Here is a 21,595-nt window from a genome sequence, read left to right as displayed (position 1 = left end):
GATCATAGCAAGGCGTGTTTCTGGTGTTGGAGGAAAGTGAGATGTGACGAAAGTCTGTACTTTAACCTGACACCAGGTTACGGTGCCGAAAAACAAGTTAACCAGGGCGAAAAAACATTTGTACCCGCGATCATAGCTTCCTCAAACGCATAAGGGACGCAACTCTGTACAAAGACTTGGACTACCACCCTATAGCACGAGGTAGATATGGAGCCATATTTGTCATGATAACATTTTGATAGAGTGGGACGCTCAAAACCAAGGAAGTAAGTCAAAAGGACATGGTTAATATTACCAAACAATTCCATAATGTTCCAACACAACTTAAAGCCAATAATTAAGTAATACAAGGGACGATTCATCAAAATCGATCGAACATGCAGATAGAGCTTGACCCACCTGGGTATTGGTGACTGTCCCTATTTCCACCTCAGCGTACTTCCACTGATTCCCCTGGGTGCCGACTTTGGTCCACTGTTGCTGAAACCCGCCTGAACTTTGTAGATAGACTCCAAGACGGTTGACATGGTAACCGTACATGTGGTACCAGAACGTGACGCACGTCGGGCCTGTTGTTGTCAACGTTGGGCTGACGAGGGCGGCTGATGCGTTTGGCTGCTGCCCCGACGCTTCGATGTAGATGTAGTGACCTAAATGAATGATACATAAACAGGTGCGGGTCATGTCAGAATTAGACAGGACATCTCAACAATAGGAAGTTTGATACAAGGACCATTCACCGTTTGGAACTATGTTGGAAATCTGTACTTTCCATTGGAGAATATTTGCAGCTTGCACCGCAGGCAACATTTTAAATTGTTAAGAGCTGTATTTAAGTTCATAACGGATCTGTGAAAAATCGTTCCCATGGGGAGTTTCTGTCAAAAGGTATCAGATGAAATCTCTCAAGATACCTTCTATTCAAAATCTGTCTTACGTTATTGTAACAGAACGGTAACAATCACAGAAAATAAATCGGTGTTATTGCAAAAACACCTATATTTTTTCAACGTCGTATACAACGAAATGGCGGTTAAAACAATAAAACTAAAATTTCCAAGGAGTAATAATACACCTTACTGACTATATATTAGCAACGTGGTTTAGATTGATTGATTTGTGGAGCGCAGTAGTGCAGTGGTAAGGCGTCTGCCTATCACGCTGAAGGCCCGGGTTCGATCCCCGGTGGAGGCACCTAGGTTCTGAGTCCCGTGGTGGGCATATTTGTGTAGTATGCTTGGACAAGATACTTAGATCCACATTGTCTCAGTTCACCAAGCTGTAAAATGGGTACCCGTGAGGATGTGCTAGCAATGTGAGTGTTAAGTTCATTGCGCCTAACAGGCAGCATGGCTGTATGATCCCCAGGGAGTTGAAAAAGTATCGGAAAGTGCGATAGTGTCCTATGACCGGGGATAGTAATGTACGTAGCGCCGTGAGCAGGCAATGTGCCTGGATATGAGCGCCATATAAGCGGACTATTACTATTACTATTTGGTTTTAATCGTCCTTGGGAATCACAACAATCCACGCGCACGTGGGTCTGCTTACCTTGTGTGCTCATCGTCGTGTGGTCAAAGCTTGGTCCAGTCCCTACACTTCCAGTTGACCCTTGGTGTAACGTCCAGTCGAATGAGTCAGTGTGACTCTGTGACCAGCTACATAACCCATGCTCGAAGTCACAGCTGTACAGTGGAGCTGAAAACAGAACAACTGTTGTATAAGAGTCTCTATCAATGCCTCAATAATGGATTTCCTGAAAACAAAAAGTTGTGACAAACTGATGACATTGTCCTCCCTTCAGAGCAAAAATGATTTTAAAGCGTTCAACAAATTTAAAGCATCGGGTGTTTGCTTCAAAACTCCCAGCCCAGTTCAAATCCCCCAGTCCCATTTTGTCTCAGCAGACTATACTAAACGGCAAGTAATTAAAGGGATCTTGTTCAATAAAGATCGGTCCCGTGACTCACCTGCTGTAGACACAGGCTGGGCTGTCGAGGGTCCGGCTGTGGTCTGAGAGGCGCAACTTCCTACCAGCAGACTGACGTCATCAAGAGCCATGTCGCTTGTATAGTTAGCTCCCTTTTTGCCCTCAAACATGAACTGGTAGGGGGTGTTGGAGGTGAGAGTTACCCGCCCTTGCAGCCAGACGTTGCCTTTGTTTCCGGTGACACTGAAGATGGTCTTGTTAGACACGGCGCCCAGTTGGAACACGGATAAAGTTCCCATTCCTTGAAAACAGATGGTACATGAAGACAACAGGTAAGTGAGTGAGTTGGCGTAACGCCTCTCTTTGCAATATTTCAGCCATATTACGCAGGGGACACCTGAAATGGGTTCACACATTATATCCATTTGGAGAATCGAACCCGGGTCTTCCACGTGACGAACTAACGCTTACCACTAGACTACTCGACCTCAAACTACAGGTTAGACCTTTAAGTTTTGTTTTGCTATGCTTTGTTTGTTGTTTAACTCTGCACTCAGCAATATTCCAGCTAAATGGCGGCGTTCTGTAAATAATCGAAAGACAATCCAGTGATCAGACGCAAGTGCATCCAGTTAGATCTTTGCACTGGTAATATAGGTGACAATAGGGATCCGATGCACAAACAAGGTAATCCGTAACAATATCTTATGATTCTATTTGCCAATAATAGATGTCGAATGAAAATTTAACAAACTAAGCTTTGTTAAATGTTGTTGTTAATCATAAATCAGTTTTTAGTAATTTGTAATATCGGATTGATTAAGTGATATTTATTATGGGTCACAATGTTTAAAGTTTTGAGTGTGGGTTTTGGCTCGCATCTCACATCATATATGTTCAGTGGCAATATTATTTGTAGCGGTACGCCTTTTTGATAGCGCTTCAGAGTTGCCTCCCTTGGCAATCTTGTTTATTTACGGCTTTCATCATGCCGTGTGTTCCACATGATTCCATAACGTTCTGAGAGAATAATGATGGAGCCTAGCTTTGCTAGAATGCTCGAGAACTGTGTAAGAGCTATATAAAGGCTGGTTGTTGAGTTGTGCGACGTGACTTTTCACATGACTGGATTTATACACATCTGTCTGCCATAGTTTTCTCAACATTTCAAGACTGACCGTGCTTGCCTGCTGTCATTGTAAACAACCTTCAATCAGTATATCTGTTCTCACTGTAAATGTCAAGACTCTGGTGAGTTAATATTTGATATTTGTGACCCAACATTTTAGATTTGTGACTCAGTTGCATTGTACTAGAAATCTGTATTGTCATTTATTGTAGCTTGCTCATTGTTTGTTCAATATATTATTGAATATTTTAGACTTGTCTGTGTTCTATTTTGCTGGTTCAAAGGGGACTCTTAAACCTTTTGTCACGGCAAATCATTAACCGTAACAATGAGCATCGATCTACGCAATTGGGATACGATGTCATGTGTTAACCAAGTCAGCGAGCCTGACCACCTGATTTCGTTAGAAACCTCTTACGACAAGCATGGGTTGTTGAGTTACAGAGGACACTCAAGTACATGCCTGCTCCGTTCATGTTGTAGTAGAAAGTGAGACAAGAGCCTGTTGTAGCCGGTAGCTTCTCACTCAGCAGCCACGCCTTCTCGCCTGTCGTCATTGGGGAGCTGGATTCAATGAACATGTAGTAACCTGCAAATGATAACGTGTCAGATAGGGTAGCTTGCCAGGTGGTGATCCCAGGGTAGGGTGGCTTCTAGTGTCCAACGTCATTTACATAAACTGAATATCCAATATCGATGAGATGAAATATTAGATAATAAGGAGGGTAAATTATGAGTGAGTGAATGAGTAAGTTTAGTTTTACGCCGATTTTAGCAATATTCCAGCAATATCATGGCGGGGACACCATAAATGGGCTTCACACATTATACCCATGTGGGGAATCGAACCAGTGTCTTCGGCGTGACGAGCGAACGCTTTGACCACAAGGCTACCCCACCGTCCAGGGTAAATTATGAAGGCAAACTGTGGAAGATGTGTTAGTCCACTGGTAAGGTTACAGTTATGGTCTGTCCTGGTAGGTCTGTCTTTTTAGGTCTGTCAGGTTGTCCTTGTAGGTCTGTCTGTTGTAGGTCTGTCTTTGTAGGTCTGTCCTTGTAGGTCTGTCCTTGTAGGTCTGTAGGTCTGTCTTTGTAGGTCTGTCTTTGTAGGTCTGTCCCTTGTAGGTCCTTGTAGGTCTGTCCTTGTCTGGTCTGTCTTTGTAGTCTAGGTCTGTCCTTGTAGGTCTGTCCTGTAGGTCTGTCCTTTGTAGGTCTGTCCTTTGTAGGTCTGTCCTTGTAGGTCTGTCTGTCTTTGTAGGTCTGTCTTTGTAGGTCTGTCCTTGTAGGTCTGTCTTTGTAGGTCTGTCTCCTGTCCTTGTAGGTCTGTCTTTGTAGGTCTGTCCTTGTAGGTCTGTCTGTCTTGTAGGTCTGTCTTTGTCTGTCTTGTCCTTGTGGTCTGTCTGTCCTTGTAGGTCTGTCTTGTAGGTCTGTCCTTCCTTTGTAGGTCTGTCCTGTCTTTGTAGGTCTGTCCTTGTAGGTCTGTCTGTCTGTTGTAGTCTGTCCTCTGTCTTTGTAGGTCTGTCCTTGTGTAGGTCTGTCTTTGTAGGTCTGTCCTTGTAGTAGGGTCTGTCCTTGTAGGTCTGTCCTTGTAGTCTGTCTTTGTAGGTCTGTCCTTGTAGGTCTGTCTTTGTCGTTGTAGGTCTGTCCTTGTAGGTCTGTCCTTGTAGGTCTGTCCTTGTAGGTCTGTCCTTGTAGGTCTGTCCTTGTAGGTCTGTCCTTGTAGGTCTGTCTTTGTAGGTCTGTCCTTGTAGGTCTGTCTTGTAGGTCTGTCTTTGTAGGTCTGTCCTTGTAGGTCTTGTAGGTCTGTCTTTGTAGGTCTGTCCTTGTAGGTCTGTCTTTGTAGGTCTGTCTTTGTAGGTCTGTCTTTGTAGGTCTGTCCTTGTAGGTCTGTCTTTGTAGGTCTGTCTTTGTAGGTCTGTCCTTCTAGGTTTGTCCTTCTAGGTTTGTAGTTGGACACAGCTCTCACCAATATTCCAGATACATGGGCAAATAATTCAATCTGAACCAGACAATCTAGTGATTGATATTATGGGCAGCAGCAATATGATGACATCTATAGAACAAAACAAGGAACCTGAAAGCCCCTTCCATGGTGCCTGTTGTGACCATCACAGGTTGCTGGGGAACCGGGGGTGAAAGTCTGAATGTGATACAGGACCCTGGGATATTCGTCTAGTTTCAGATATGCATAAATGAAAATAGTTATGCAAAGGTCGTGCTCTCACCATTCACAGAGTTTGTTGTGTGATCTGTGGAAGGTCCGGTGTAATACGACTGGGTGGCACCCTTAGCTCGTGTCCAGTCAAAGTCATCTCCACGAATATTTGTGAAGGCACAAAGACCGGTTTCAAAGTCACAGATCCCAGGTATTGGACATGCGTCGCTGTCGATGTAGATGTCGTCGAGGCCGATGTCGCTGTAGTAGCTACGTCCCCTGACACCTTCGAACACCACCTTTGAAACAAAATAGGAACTAATGTAAAATTTGGCATACCAAATTCAGGAACAATCTATATCTGGACTAGGTGTATCTGGTATGAGTTATTTTCAAGAACCAACCGGAGCATGCCCTGGTATACCCGCTTCCACGCCCCTTACTTGTGACAGGATTCAATTATCCTTGATTCAGATGCAAAATCCACTATGAGATCAAGCTCTCAGGAACAGTGCATATTTGGTGTACGTGTTGAGTAATCGTCAACTCGGCTAATGGAGACTTGTTATTCAATGTCGTTGATCTTCTATATCTACATGTTAAGCTCTTATGATGATGGTAAACCAATGCTCATTATCAGGCATTCGAACCTATGATTATATGGGGTATGGCTGGTTTTGGCATATATACCGTTGGACCCAATCAATGCTCATCCGAACAAACGTAAACGGTGCCACAAAGCGCGTTGTTTACCTGGTATGTAGAGGACGCCTTGATGGTCACTTGTCCAAGAATCCACTTGTTTCCTTGTTCACCCGACCGTGTCCACACGGGGCTGCCCCTGTTGCCGTTCACCATGATGTAGACGTTGAGGCTGCCCATGGTGGAGCCGTGCATGTGGTAGTAGAACTGCAGACACTCTGCAGATGTCTGTTGGTATGCTGGAGAGATCATTCTGGCCTTGTCGTAAGGTAAGCGTGGGGCTGACGACTCAATGTACATGTAGTAACCTGCAAAATATTGTTGACATTTCAAACTCAAACTAAATAGAGTGAGTGAGTATGGTTTTTCGCCGCTTTTAGCAACATTGCAGCAATATCAATGCAGGGGACACAGAAATTGGCTGAACACATTGTACCCATGTGGTAAATCAAACCGGGTTTTCGGCGTGACAAGCAAACGCTTTAACCATTAGGCTACCCCACCGCCCCAACTCGTATGTATGTATGTATGTATGTATGTATGTATGTATGTATGTATGTATGTATGTATGTATGTATGTATGTATGTATGTATGTATGTATGTATGTATGTATGTATGTATGTATGTATGTATGTATGTAAACATGCATGTATGCGTGCATGCATGCGTAATATAAAACAAATGGTAAAACATAAAGATGGAAATTTGACAAACTGGACGTCAATGTGCGGGTCAACACATCTCTGGTTTATAAGAAACAAGCACCTAGAACAACCATTATTCAGTTTTTCAACCATCACGTCTTTAGTAAAACATCAGTTCTATTACATTGGGAAGCCATCCCATGCGGCTTTATCCAAAAGAGGTAAGGCGAAATTGGGTTTACATCGTGCTGGAGAATATTTCGCTCATATGACGACGTGCATGCATGTGTATGTATATGTGCGGCTGCTTGTACTAGCCCAGACTGAAGCTGGTTTTATAGTGCTAGCCCACTGATATACCATGCCGCAGTGAAGCATGAATACCCCACTCAGACACATTATACTGACTCCGAGCCGAGCAGTCCTTGTTGTACCCATTAATGCCGAGCGCCAGACAGGGACCAACAAGTACCATATTTTAACGTCTTTTGGTATGACGCGGTCGGGGATCGAACCCGCGACCTTCCGCTCTAACCACTACACCACGGAGGCGGTCTATCCAAGACAAGTTTAGATAACACAGAATGTTATTTCTGATTAATTGTGAAAGTTTGTGTTTTATACTGTTCTGGGTGCTGTTATACAAAACAACCTTAGCGCTAAGACTACCATATGGGTATGGGAGTTACGGTCATCTTAACACTAAAATCGCCTTGTACGACACCCAGATCTCTCATAACGTTTCTACATCGACACCACATCATATTCCTACCACTAGCGGTTCCTTCTGTGTGATCCTGGCTGGGACCTGTGGCAACACTCGTTGTTCCTTGTGAATGTCTCAGCCAATCAAAGTTGTCCGTCGTATCTTGTGTGTAGCCGCAGGTGTCGATCTCGAAGTCGCATGTCTCTGGAGGACATAAATGTAGAACTTCATTTAGGGAAACCATCAACAAAAACTGATTATCTCTAACAAACGTTGACAAGAATCGTGTGTAAGTGAGTTTAGTTTTACGCCGCACTCAGCAATATTCCAGGTATATGGCAGCGGTCTGTAAATAGTCGAGTCTGGACCACACAATCCAGTGAACAACAGCATGAGCATCGCTCTACGCTATTGGGAACCGATGACATGTGTCAACCAAGTCAGCGAGCCTGACCAACTGATCCCGTTAGTCGCCTCTTACGACAAGCATGGGTTACTAAAAATCAATTGTAACCCGGATCCTCACGGGTCGACTAGAATCGTGCCCCAAATGATAACATTAACTTCATTGAAGGAAATCCTCAACAAAATTTACGTATGTCCCAAAACTTACATCAATATGAACTTCATTTAACGAAAGCATGCACACAAACCAATGTTGTACTCGGATAACCTTGTAATTTATTATCGGACCAGTCAATATTGCTTCACGTTTCATTACTCCTTATAATGATTCACGCTGATTCTTACTTGTCCCAGGGCAGACGTTGGCATCCATGCTGAGGTCGTCAATGGCGATGTCGCCGAAGACACCATTCGCCACTGTTCCTTCAATGAAGATCTAAAACAAGAAATACATAATTATCCAACTCTCACCATCCAGTAACAAAAGGATGCAAACGCATACGTTACTATCGCACTGTCCATATCCAGAAGACATTCCATAACAGGTACCGGTGCTGTCTTAGTTTGATCCCTGTGATATTTCAGGAGTAGGGTGTATCAATACGAACAAATTCTGGGTCAATCATAATTATAAACCTTAAGTGATTTGTCTTAGTGTGAGTGAGTTGCTTTTATGCCGCTTGTTGCAATATTCCAGCTATATCACGGCGGGGGACACCAGAAATGGATTTGTCTAAGAATATTCACATCTAACGTAACACATGGATTGTGGGCCTAAAAGGGCGTCATTGCTTTGAATTCAAAACCTTGAAAATTTTAAAATCATGGTGCACTAATTCAAAAGCATGACCATCTAAAAGCGAAAAGAGCGAGCCAGATGATTATGATAAGAAGTATGAGGTGAGACAGGGTGAGACAGGGTGAGGCATATACAAAATAAAACAAACACAACAATAAAAAAATACCTGGAAATTGGTTTTACTGTTTACGTTAAAGTGACCCTGTTGCCATTTGTTTCCTTGGGTGCCGGACTTTGACCACTTCAGCAGCTGTTGTCCACCGAGGCTGACGCGGATACTGAGGTCACCGATGTTTGGGCCATACATGTGGTACCAGAAGTTGAAGCAGTAGTAGGTGGTGCCGGTAGGGGGCAGCACTGGGGACACGAGAACAGCCTTGTCGCCGGCCTTCCTTGGATAAGATGACTCCATGTAAAGGTAAGACCCTGCAGATAAGAACATATGTTTAGTTTGTTTGTTCGTTTGATTGTTTAACGCCTCAGTATTCACGTTTAAGGCGGCGACTTGTCGACAATCAAATCTGGAAGAGAAAATCCAGAGATGAACATAATGAGCATAGACCTTTTTTGTGATCTACGCTGACATGCATCAACAAAGGTCAGCAAGCTTGACCAGATGATCCTGTTATTCTTTCGACAAGATGGGGTTGCTGAAGATACTCTAATCCGCTTCGCCGCCTGGGATATAATCAGTACAGACACCACGTTCCCAAATCGGATACGAACGGTGGCCCAGAGCTCTCATTTAGAGCATACAGAATATCCCACTGTAGACCGACACAGCGAGGTAGGACCCGTGAAGGTCCGGGTTAGAAGGTGCCTTCAGCAACCCATGCTTGTCGTAAGAGGCGACTAACGGGATCGGGTGGTCAGGCTCGCTGACTTGGTTGACACATGTCATCGGTTCCAAATTGCGCAGATCGATGCTCATGCTCTTGATCATTGGATTGTGTGGTCCAGACTCGATTATTTACAGACCGCCGCCATATAGCTGGAATATTGCTGAGTGCAGCGTAAAACTAAACTCACTCACTCACTCACTCACAGCGAGGTTGAGAATGTTCCAGAACAGAAACTTCTGAAAATGCATCTTTTCATGAAGACAAGCATTTATCACAGGATTTAGGAATCTTTTGGAACCTTGACCACTGCTGCAGTTCTGAAGCATATCATCACTGTCTTTATTGCTATCTACCCGTGAAGATGCGGGTTAGATCTTCAGTCACCCATGCTTGTCTTAAGATGACACTTACGGGATCGAGTGGTCAGGCTCGCTGACTCGGTTGACACATATCGTATCCCAGTTGCGTAGATCGATGCTCATGCTGTTGATCACTGGACTGTCTGGTCCAGATTCGATTATTTACATACCGCCGCCAAATAGCTGGAATATTGCTGGGTGCGGCGTAAAACTAAAATCACTCACTCACTTTATTGCTATAATCACTACTTTAATATTATATTGCCATTGGATTGGTACTGCCACTATAGTGATTTGAAAACTTTATTTCAGGATACAATTGTAACTGATACCTTTTTTAAAGGTTTCACATTACATTCTTTAACGCACAGGTTTCAGTTCAACATTTTGTTTCACCTTAGGATCGATAGGTCACAATGGCGAGCCTTGAAACTTTTCACAGCATAGTTGAAAATGTAAACAGTCTCACCCATTCCGGAATGATCGCTGATTGGACCAGTGCCTGCAGATGGTGTGTGCCCAGAGTTGAGAGTCCAGTCGAAGTTGTCAGCCTTACTCTGTGTCCAGAGGCAGATGTTGTTGGAGTCGAATCCGCACATCGCATTCCCAGAGACTAAAATGAATGTTGAGTATTATCGGATAATATTAATCGCCGAAAAGTTTTGTTTATAATAACATTATGTTAACTTTGATCAGGTTTAATGATGATTTAACGTTTTTCATTTTAAAGCTTTTTCTGACTAGTGAAAAGTTCCGACACTTGTGTTTGTAAACGATATTATCCGCGACATTATATATGCGGAAGAAATAGTTAAGTTAGTTCAAATTGGATAAGAAACACATACATGAGACAACGCCTTGGCCTGATGGTGACGCATAGTTCGGCACAGTCTGACATGGAGTATTGGTAACCTCGATGTCATCTAAGCCAATGTCACCATGGTAACCATTCCCCCTCACTCCCTCGATGATTATCTAGATGAAATGTCACAAAATGTAGTGGTTGACCGAGGTCGGTCAAAAATGTGGCAATATATGTTATCTGTTTTTTGGAAGGTCTAATGGAAATCTATCAGTATTTATATACAGTTTAATGTACAGCCATATAATTGTAGATACAGCTTGAAGAAAGTAACCTTTGCGTCACCTTTGCGACACAGTCTTGACCCTTTACAGTCATTATTGTTTGGGTAGATTTACACCCCCTCCGCTAGAACACACACTGCACCCAGCCATTCTCACCCCAGCCATATCCCCGTCCTCCAACAACCCCTCCCCTCCTACACACCCTTATCCACCCATCACATTTCGCACTGCTTAAACTGAAACTGTGAACCTTCGTTAACAAAATCTGGATCCTTGCCCATCCTTTAAGAAAGTCTGGATCCTTGACAATCCTTTAGGAAAGTCTGGATCCATGCCAATTTCTTAACAAACCATGGATCATTGCCCATCCTTAAGAAAGTCTGGATCCATGCCCATCCTTTAAGAAAGTCTGGATCCATGCCCATCCTTTAAGAAAGTCTGGATCCATGCCCATCCTTTCACAAAGTCTGGATCCATGCCCATCCTTTCACAAAGTCTGGATCCTTGCCCATCCTTTCACAAAGTCTGGATCTATGCCCATCCTTTACAAACCATGGACCCTACCTGATAGGGTTTACTGCTGTAGATCTTGGAGATGTTCACTTGTCCGTTGTTCCACTGGTCTCCGGAGTCGCCGCTCAACTCCCACAACGTAGCCTCGGTGCTTGTAGAATCGTCACTGCTGTTGATCAACATTTTCACTCTGAGGGTTCCGATGTCCGAACCGTACATGTGGTACCAAAACTGCATACACGCACCGCCGGCGACCGGAGGGTAGGCCTACAATCGAGGAATCAAGCATACATAGCAGACTCACGTTAATGAAAGCAGTGGTCAACAAACACCTGATGATGTTGATGTTGATGTTGATGATGATGTTGATGCTGATGTTCATGCTCAATGTATGTCAACGTCATTAAGAGATCATTTCCTATCAACGGAGCAAATCTGCAGACAAGAATAGCCCAATCTCATGGTTATTGTCCACTTGCTTATTCTACAGGCTAATTTGTGAAAATATATGTCAGTTGATGCAATACATTTAAATTGATTAGATTTAAAACAACATGTTTTTGATTGTCTCTAACGTTTGGAAAGGCAGATGAAAAACAATTTGTGTCCCTTCCGAAATCAATCACCGATTGTTTTCCTATAAAATGTGAGACTTGATGGGGGAAATAATTATCATAATCTGATATGTTCAAACCGTGTTAAGGAGACCTCTGTTGGGTATTCAGAGAGACGGGGTAGGCTTATACAATATAGAACGTCAGAACAAAAGAATACCCAGTCTTGACTATCCTCGGAAACAAATTCATTTGGAATAAAGGAAAAAATAGCCGTGCAAATTATTTGAATGGGTCACTGAAAATCAGTGATGACACCAGGTGTTGGGGAAAAGGTTACCATGTCCTGCCCCATCTCTTGCACCAGCCATTCACACATTTTGCCTAAAAGCTGAACATCATTCATTCAGAGGACATATTCCTCACAACATCACTAGTTCATCCTCCTTGGGTAATATTGCATGATTTTTAAACGTGACCGAACAAGTAATCTGTCTTAGTGCAAGCTCTCCATCCTAAAACATCGTACTGCCAGTCCCAAGACAATAGGCCAGTTGGAACAACGCGCTGAAACATTATATCAAGAACTTCTAGTAAAAGATTATATTACAGCAAGCAAGCTGTTGTCAGAATGTTAACGGGAGTTGAATTAATTCAGTTGAATTAGTGGATCATACACTGTGTGTGCTTCTGTGTCTCACCTGGCTGATGAGACGCGCCCTATCCCCTGGGACCCGAGGTGAACTGGCCTCCATGAACATGTAGTGACCAGCTCCAGTTCTGAGGGTGTGGTCTATGCTAGGACCGGTCATCACGCTGGACGTCCTACCCTTCGATCTCATCCAGTCGAAGTTGTCGTTATGACGAGTGTTGGACCAAGTGCACATGTCTTGCTCGAAGTCGCAGAATCCTGAGTGTGTAAGTGAACTTTATGCTTAACTATATTCACTTGACCACGTTTCCCTGTCCAAGGAGGGCACGAGGCCCTGGTGCTGCCAGACCAAATATTGGAGACTTCCTGCGCGGGTTATAATGTCTTCTAATGATAATAACGCCCATTTCTGGTGTCCCCCACCGTGATATTGCTGGAATATTGCTAAAAGCGGCGTAACACTAATGATACATATTTTCTACAATGCTTGAACAGGCCCAGTTTCATTTTATCCAACCTTCGTAGGTGTCAGTTGTTATTCTTTATTGAGACAAAATGTTGATTTGCCTTAAAGAAATATAGGAATTTCCATCTCATTTTAAGAAATTGTTTTTACTATCTAAAATAAGAAGAACAATACTTTATTTATTGCTGATCAGACACAAAACTTATGACTGTGACCTACCTGACTTCGGGCATGGTAGTAGACCGACGATGATGTCGTCTAGGGCAATGTCACCATGGTAACTGCTACCAACTATCCCTTCAAAGACGATCTAAAACGTGATTTGAAGAATAATTAAAGATTCAAGTTAAGACAAAAACGTTTTTGTTTACAATATCTGTACTTATCAATACACCAAGATTCTACTGTAAATAACTGAACCCGGATCCAGTGATCACGGATCCACAGCGTCGTCCAATGAACCAGATCAAACTTCAGACGCTCCACACGTTGATCACACTTTCAGCCAATTGGTCTTCGACAACCCATGATTGTCGTAAGAGGCGACTAACAGGATCGGGTGGTAAGGCTCACTGACTTGGTTGACACATGTCATCGTATCTCATACGTAGATCGATGCTCATGATGTTGATCACTGGATTATTTGGTCCAAACTCGATTATTTACAGACCACCGACATATAGCTGGAAAATTGCTGAGTGCGGCGTTAAATACCAACGAAAGGAAACCCAAACCCGTCCACCGGCTTAGTCAAGCATGAAGCCAAGGTTCAAGCCCGAATGCAGTAGCAGCCAATATGATGTCGTAATCAGATACATAGTTATATTTGAGAACAGCCACGAAATATATTTCACTCACCTTGAAATTTCCTGGCGTGTAGACAGGAACTAATCCTTTCAACCACTTGTTTCCCTGGTTATATGACCTGGTCCATGATGGGGAAGTTAAGTTGTTGGTCGGGCTGTTCTCTGGAATACTGTAAACGTTCAAGGTGGCGACATCGCTTCCGTACATATGGTAAAAGAACTGCAAGCAGCGTGGTCGGTCGTTGGTGGTCGTGTAGGTTGGACTGATCAGACGTGCTGTGTCGTTGGGACGTCGCGGTGTAGAGGTTTCGATGTAGACGTAGTGTCCATTGGACGTCCCGGTTGTATGGTCTGTCGTGGGTCCTGTCCCGTAGCTGGAGGTAGAGCCATGCTGCCATGTCCAGTCGAATATGTCCGTTTTGTCCTGAGTGTAGCCACACATGGCCGATGACTCGAAGTTGCAGAAGTCCTGAGAGGCTGTTGGGTAACAGGGAGTGGTCATTAGGCTCGACGTCTCATATTGCATACCACTGTTGATGTATTTTTTGAAATGAGCGGGGAAGTATTGATTTGCCTGGACAGACTCGTGATCAAATGGAAACGGAACGACGGAAATTTTTAAATTCTGTGATTGAAAACATTAAAGTCTGTCTCCAAATTCAGTGATGTTTATTTCTGTGCAACTTGAGCGACCCATTTTAAAACGGGAATTTAATTATTATTTTCAGCTTTCACAAGTGGATAAATAATAACTCGTGGGCATTAACAGCTCGCGTTTATGGACCAGAGGTGAATAGTTAACATCAACTGCACAGTCGTTAGCAGACGTAGTCCGCTTGACTTAACGTAACTTAATGATCAAGTGGAATAAAACCGACTCAATGAACCTGTAAAATCTGTAACTACATTTCAGCCAAACTCCACATTTAGTGTTGATTTAGTTTTGATATTTACGTAAGTTCACCTGAGCAACTTCATTTAAAACAGAGATTTATTTAACTACAGCTTTTACAAGAGAATTGATAATCATCACATTCTTGTAATTACCTATTGATGTGCATAGTCCCGAGGCAATCCTGATGTCATCGATGGCAATGTCGCCTTTGAAACTTAATCCTCTGACACCCTCGAACAGTATCTACAAAAATATGTTCACAAGCATGGTACAAACAAAGATAATGGGGATCTAAACTATTTACTCCATCTAGGAACACCAGACAGACAGACAGGTCGAACAGAAGAACAGAAGAACAGATCAACTGTAGAAGTCACGTTAGGTATCAAGAACATTTTCGAGGATATCTGTAGCTTGAGCACATGATTTCATATACAATATACGTAAAACATTCAGCACTTACATGTTTCTTTCAGTTTACATAGATACCATTGAGGGATGTATCTGAAATAGGCCACGCACAATGCACCAAAGAATAGAATCTTCCATTCAGACTTTTATTACTAGGCAAGACGTTTCCACTTCTCGAGAGGTACTACCTTGCATCAGCATAAACATAGGCTACACACAATACACCATGCTAGGAACAGAATCTGGCGTACACGAACGCCTTTATAGCTAGAAAGAACGTTTCTTCTTCTCGAGAGGCATTACCATTCATCTGTATAAACAGAGGATTACCTGGTAGCTTCCACTTGGCATGACTGTGACGTCAGCATGGTTCCATTGGTTGCCCTGGGTTCCATACCGAGTCCAGATGAGCTTTCCCTTCCCTGAACCTCCCGTGGAAGGTTTCATGTACACGTTCAGCGTGTTCACATCCGGGCCATACATGCTGAACCAGAAACTGACACATCTGTATGTCCTGTCCTGGATCACCGGACCGACAAGAACGGCAGTGTCGTTGGGACTCCTTGGACTTGATGTTTCGATAAACATGTACCATCCTTGACCTGAACCAGATATCATTCTCAAATTATATTGTCCAGAATTTTCAGCTCAGAGTTTCAGGAAGATCGTTTGCTTCAGTATGCATGGCAGGGACAAGCGCGTCATTATATTTATAAGTACCCTCTCTTTTTACGTTGAACAATATTTGAAATACACGACGGCGTGAGTGAGTGAATGAGTTTAGTTTTACGCCGGACTCAGCAATATTCCGATGTCTTGTGTAAACCCAGTGAGCGAGCCTAACCACCAGAGTCTCCTCTTACGGCAAGCATGGGTTACTGAAGATCAATTGTAACCTTGACCTTCACGGGTACGACCTTCTGTATGCGTGCCGGGACATGCGTCATTGTATTTATTAGTACCAGCTCATATGTAAGAGAGGGTGTCTTTTTACGTTGAACAATATTTAAAATACACGACGGCGTGTAAGCGTAATACAAGAGGAAATCCAATGTCTGAGATGTCTACTACTTTCGCGAAACCACGTGAACTATTCGGATGCTTACAAAACAAGAATCGGCACAAAACATGTGAATATTGTAATGGTCTCCATACACATATGCATTTGCACATAAACACGCGCAAAAATGCAAACACATATATACGCACACACACAAACACATCCAGAATCAGGTAGGAATCCTCAAGTAGACTCCAAATACACATTTAATAAAAAATTGTACAAGTGGATAGGTCAAGGACCTACCAGTGCCTTTGGTGTGGTCGTTAGTTGGTCCAGTTTCAACTGATCCTGTTGGACCCTGGGATCTGGTCCAGTCGAAGTCATCAGCCATGGACTGTGTCCACATACATGTGCCGGATTCAAAGTCACAGTCGTATTGGGTGGGTGCTGCAAACACAGTAAAATAGTCCTGTCTTATAGTTTCACCTGTACAGGTGCATGGAAGTAGGAATACTACAACAACACGGAATACAGTCCTATCTTATAGTTTTACCTGTACAGGTGCATGGAAGTAGGAATACTACAACAACACGGAATACAGTCTTATCTTATAGTTTTACCTGTACTTATAGGAGTTTCACCTGTACAGGTGCATGGAAGTAGGAATACTACAACAACACGGAATACAGTCCTATCTTATAGTTTTACCTGTACAGGTGCATGGAAGTAGGAATACTACAACAACACGGAATACAGTCTTATCTTATAGTTTTACCTGTACAGGTGCATGGAAGTAGGAATACTACAACAACACGGAATACAGTCTTATCTTATAGTTTTACCTGTACAGGTGCATGGAAGTAGGAATACTACAACAACACGGAATACAGTCTTATCTTATAGTTTTACCTGTACAGGTGCATGGAAGTAGGAATACTACAACAACACGGAATACAGTCTTATCTTATAGTTTTACCTGTACAGGTGCATGACACAACACGTCTTATCTTATAGTTTTACCTGTACAGGTGCATGGAAGTAGGAATACTACAACAACACGGAATACAGCTTATCTTATAGTTTTACCTGTACAGGTGCATGGAAGTAGGAATACTACAACAACACGGAATACAGTCCTATCTTATAGTTTTACCTGTACAGGTGCATGGAAGTAGGAATACTGGAATACAGTCTTATCTTATAGTTTACCTGCATGGAAGTAGGAATACTACAACAACACGAATACAGTCTTATCTTATATACCTGTAGGTGCATGGAAGTAGGAATACTACAACAACATAGAATACAGTTTATCTTATAGTTTTACCTGTACAGGTGCATGGAAGTAGGAATACTACAACAACACGGAATACAGTCTTATCTTATAGTTTTACCTGTACAGGTGCATGGAAGTAGGAATACTACAACAACACGGAATACAGTCTTATCTTATAGTTTTACCTGTACAGGTGCATGGAAGTGTTTTACAGGTGCATGGAAGTAGGAATACTACAACAACACGGAATACAGTCTTATCTTATAGTTTTACCTGTACAGGTGCATGGAAGTAGGAATACTACAACAACACGGAATACAGTCCTATCTTATAGTTTTACCTGTACAGGTGCATGGAAGTAGGAATACTACAACAACACGGAATACAGTCTTATCTTATAGTTTTACCTGTACAGGTGCATGGAAGTAGGAATACTACAACAACACGGAATACAGTCTTATCTTATAGTTTTACCTGTACAGGTGCATGGAAGTAGGAATACTACAACAACAATACAGGAATACAGTACAGGTGCATAAGTAGGAATACTACAACAACACGGAATACAGTCTATCTTATAGTTTTACCTGTACAGGTGCATGGAAGTAGGAATACTACAACAACACGGAATACAGTCCTATCTTATAGTTTTACCTGTACAGGTGCATGGAAGTAGGAATACTACAACAACACGGAATACAGTCTTATCTTATAGTTTTACCTGTACAGGTGCATGGAAGTAGGAATACTACAACAACACGGAATACAGTCCTATCTTATAGTTTTATCTTATAGTTTTACAGTCTGTACAGGTGCATGGAAGTAGGAATACTACAACAACACGGAATACAGTCTTATCTTATAGTTTTACCTGTACAGGTGCATGGAAGTAGGAATACTACAACAACACGGAATACAGTCTTATCTTATAGTTTTACCTGTACAGGTGCATGGAAGTAGGAATACTACAACAACACGGCATACAACCCTATCTTATAGTTTTACCTGTACAGGTGCATGGAAGTAGGAATACTACAACAACACGGAATACAGCCCTATCTTATAGTTTTACCTGTACAGGTGCATGGAAGTAGGAATACTACAACAACACGGAATACAGCCCTATCTTATAGTTTTACCTGTACAGGTGCATGGAAGTAGGAATACTACAACAACACGGAATACAGACCTATCTTATAGTTTTACCTGTACAGGTGCATGGAAGTAGCAACACGTGTACAGCTTATACGTTATGAGACAGTCAACACTGACATAACTTCATTTATTTATTTCTGACACCCTTATTCACCATTCTTCATCAAATACGCCGTGATATTGGTGAAATATTTCTAAAAGCGGCGTGAAACTAAACTCACTCACTCTTCAGCAAATGTTTAGGCAGTTTAGTATAAAACTACTTTCAAGTTTAAATTATTTCAGTTACATCCTAGTTGAGTATAGGTTTTATTCAATAGATAGACCAGTGGTAATAAACGTGGAACAACGGATCCTGCTAGCAAGGGGCGCAACTCTGCATTAACAAGACGGCTAATTGCAGGATAGGCTTTAACGTACTTGGTGTTGAGAAGTGTGTTGTGTATGGGTTTTAATCCAATAGACAGACCAGTGGTAATAAACAAGGAACAACAGATCCTGCTAGCAAGGGGCGCAACTCTGCATGAACAAGACAGCTAATTGCAGGATAACGTACTTGGTGTTGAGAAGTGTGTTGTGAGACTCGGTGGCACTGTGGATGTAGATGTCTGCAAACTGGGGTTGGCTGCAGTTGGTTGAACTGTAACAGAGGAGTTGTTGAATAGATTAACAAATCCACGTATTGGTATCATTATGAACAGATTAATACATATCATCAACAAATTATTGTTATTAATCGTTATTATATCAGAATTGTTTTTCTTTTCAGCATCGTTATAATCAGTAAACCACACCTTATGAATTATTTAATTCATTCAGTACATTAAAATGTCTGAAGATTGAGGATAAACATCCTTTCAAAGTTCTCCAGATGACACAGCCCACTTACGACCACAGTAACTGTTTGTGAAGGTGACGTCGTCAATGGCGATGTCGCCCGTATAGCTGTTCCCGACAATGCCTTCGATATGAATCTACAACGCAATGAAGGGTAACATGCTAACTCTGGCGACCGAAAAAGGCAAGGCTTCACAGGGTATCCGTGTTGTAGTATAAAACGTGATCACAGTTGGTTTGGTTGTTATGTTTTCTTTGTTTGTTTGTTTATTTGTTTGTTTGTTTAACGCCGCACTCTACAATGTTCCTGCTACATGACAACGGTCTGTAAAGAATCGAGTCTGGACCAGACAATCCAGTGATTTGCATCATGAGGATTGATCTACACAACTGGGATACGATGACACGTGTCAACCAAACGTCAGCGTGCCTGACTACCCGATCCCGTTAGTCGCCTCTTACGACAAGCATGGGATACTGAAGATCAATTCTAACCCGGATCTTCACGGGTCTCCCTTGGTGAGGAACCATATACTGATATTGCCAAAATCCCACTCGCTCGTTCACTCACTCACTTACTCACTCTCTCAGAGCTGTAGTTTTATTTGTACCTGGTAATATACAGTACTGCTGCTGATTGGGATCTGTCCAAAGTGCCAGAAATCCTGTTGGTTTCCGCTGAGTGACCATATCAAGACCTTGCCGTTTCCTAACACCTTATAAACATTCAGTGTACCAACTCCATTGCCCAGCATGTGGTACCAAAACCTGAAGCAGCGGAGAGAGGTCGGGGGAAAGACCTGACTCTGTAGAAGGGCGTTGTCACCCGGACGACGAGGACTGGAGGCTTCGATGTATGCGTACTGGCCTGAAACAAAAACCAGTAAACAGTTCAAAGACCGGCTACTTTGTACCACCGTGGCACATTTCCAGCCTAGCTATTGTAATAAGTGTCTTGTTTAATCATTATCTCGATGTAGGGTAACCATTCCAGAAGCCTTCTTTCTATATACCTTTTTCATTAGACCATTTCCCCTGAACTGTCAATTTTCCTCTGTGTCTGTTTATAATAATTGCTTGTGATGCAATTACAGTCGAGCACCGTTATGTCGAACTCGATATTTCGGTTGTCTCGATATAACATCTCGGTCCGGCAAAATCCTTCATAATTTATCATTATTCAAGCTCTTTTAACTCGATACGGATATCTCGATATTTCGGATATCTCGATATAATTCATGGTCCCAATAAGCAAATTACCCTTTTAACTCGATATTTGCAAAGAAACTCGATATTCACCTACCTTTCTTGGGCAAGTATCCCTTATTGTAAATATCTTTGGAGAGGGGTTTTATAAGTTGTAAGAACTTGTCCCCGACCCTTTTCACATTATGAATAAAGTATGTTTAAACTAACCATTCATGAAATCAGGTATGATTTCAGTGGGAAGATGTTCGGAGCTTTGCCGAAGTTATTGTTTGCCCGCTAAATGCATTGGGTTTTGTACACTAGTATCTTCACTGTCAACAATTTGACTGACTTTGACTAGTCAAGTCACTGTGTTGGCATATAAAATTAACTAAAATATATGTGTTCCAGAAGTATGTACTCAAATCAGAATACATGAAATGTATACTCATGCCAATAATGGTTGTCACACCCTTCAATTTTTTATATTGGAGAGGGGGGGTGGGGAGGGGGGGTGACAACCATTATTGGCATATTTGAAAATCAGGATTGCTCATGGACTGATTTGCTCAACGTTATCATGTCGTTGATGAGGTTGGCAAAGACTACTTTGTCGGGATCAACTCCTTTGAAATTTCTTGGAACCGTAAATCACTGAAAATCACTGTCATGTTCATATTAAAATAAATGAATGAAGTAGAGAGGATCGGGTCATCCTGGCAGAGTCAGACTCAAGGTCCTTGTTTCCTTTACACGTCATCAATACAATGTATGGGAGAAGTCAAACCAACCCAGACGCAATCCTTTGACAATATATAAGGCTCAGACGTGAAAAACGTCAAAAAATTATTTGGAATTATGAATATTTTAAATATTGTTACCATTAGCATTTCCTGTTGTGTGGTCAAAACTTGGTCCCGTATATGAACTCGTGGTGTGACCTTTCAAAAGAAGCCAGTCAAACTTGTCTCCAAAGTTGACATTTATCCATGCGCAGAAGCCGTTGTCAAAGTCGCAGTCACCTGCAATGACATATGATGCAAACTTTGTATATACTTTGTACCATGGGCCTGTAGCATTC

At 42.4% G+C, this 21,595-nt stretch overlaps 1 pseudogene; it reads right to left on the bottom strand.

The window, feature by feature from the left end:
* Positions 1–21,595, bottom strand: part of LOC124268799 — a 139,139-nt pseudogene that overhangs the window by 36,097 nt on the left and 81,447 nt on the right.

The sequence above is a fragment of the Haliotis rubra genome, unplaced genomic scaffold (assembly GCF_003918875.1).
Source record: "Haliotis rubra isolate DU_JTF1 unplaced genomic scaffold, ASM391887v1 Scf14, whole genome shotgun sequence".
Taxonomy (NCBI): Eukaryota; Metazoa; Mollusca; class Gastropoda; order Lepetellida; family Haliotidae; genus Haliotis; species Haliotis rubra.
Note: the sequence above shows the minus strand (reverse complement) of the source record. Positions and strands in the feature narration are given on the sequence as shown.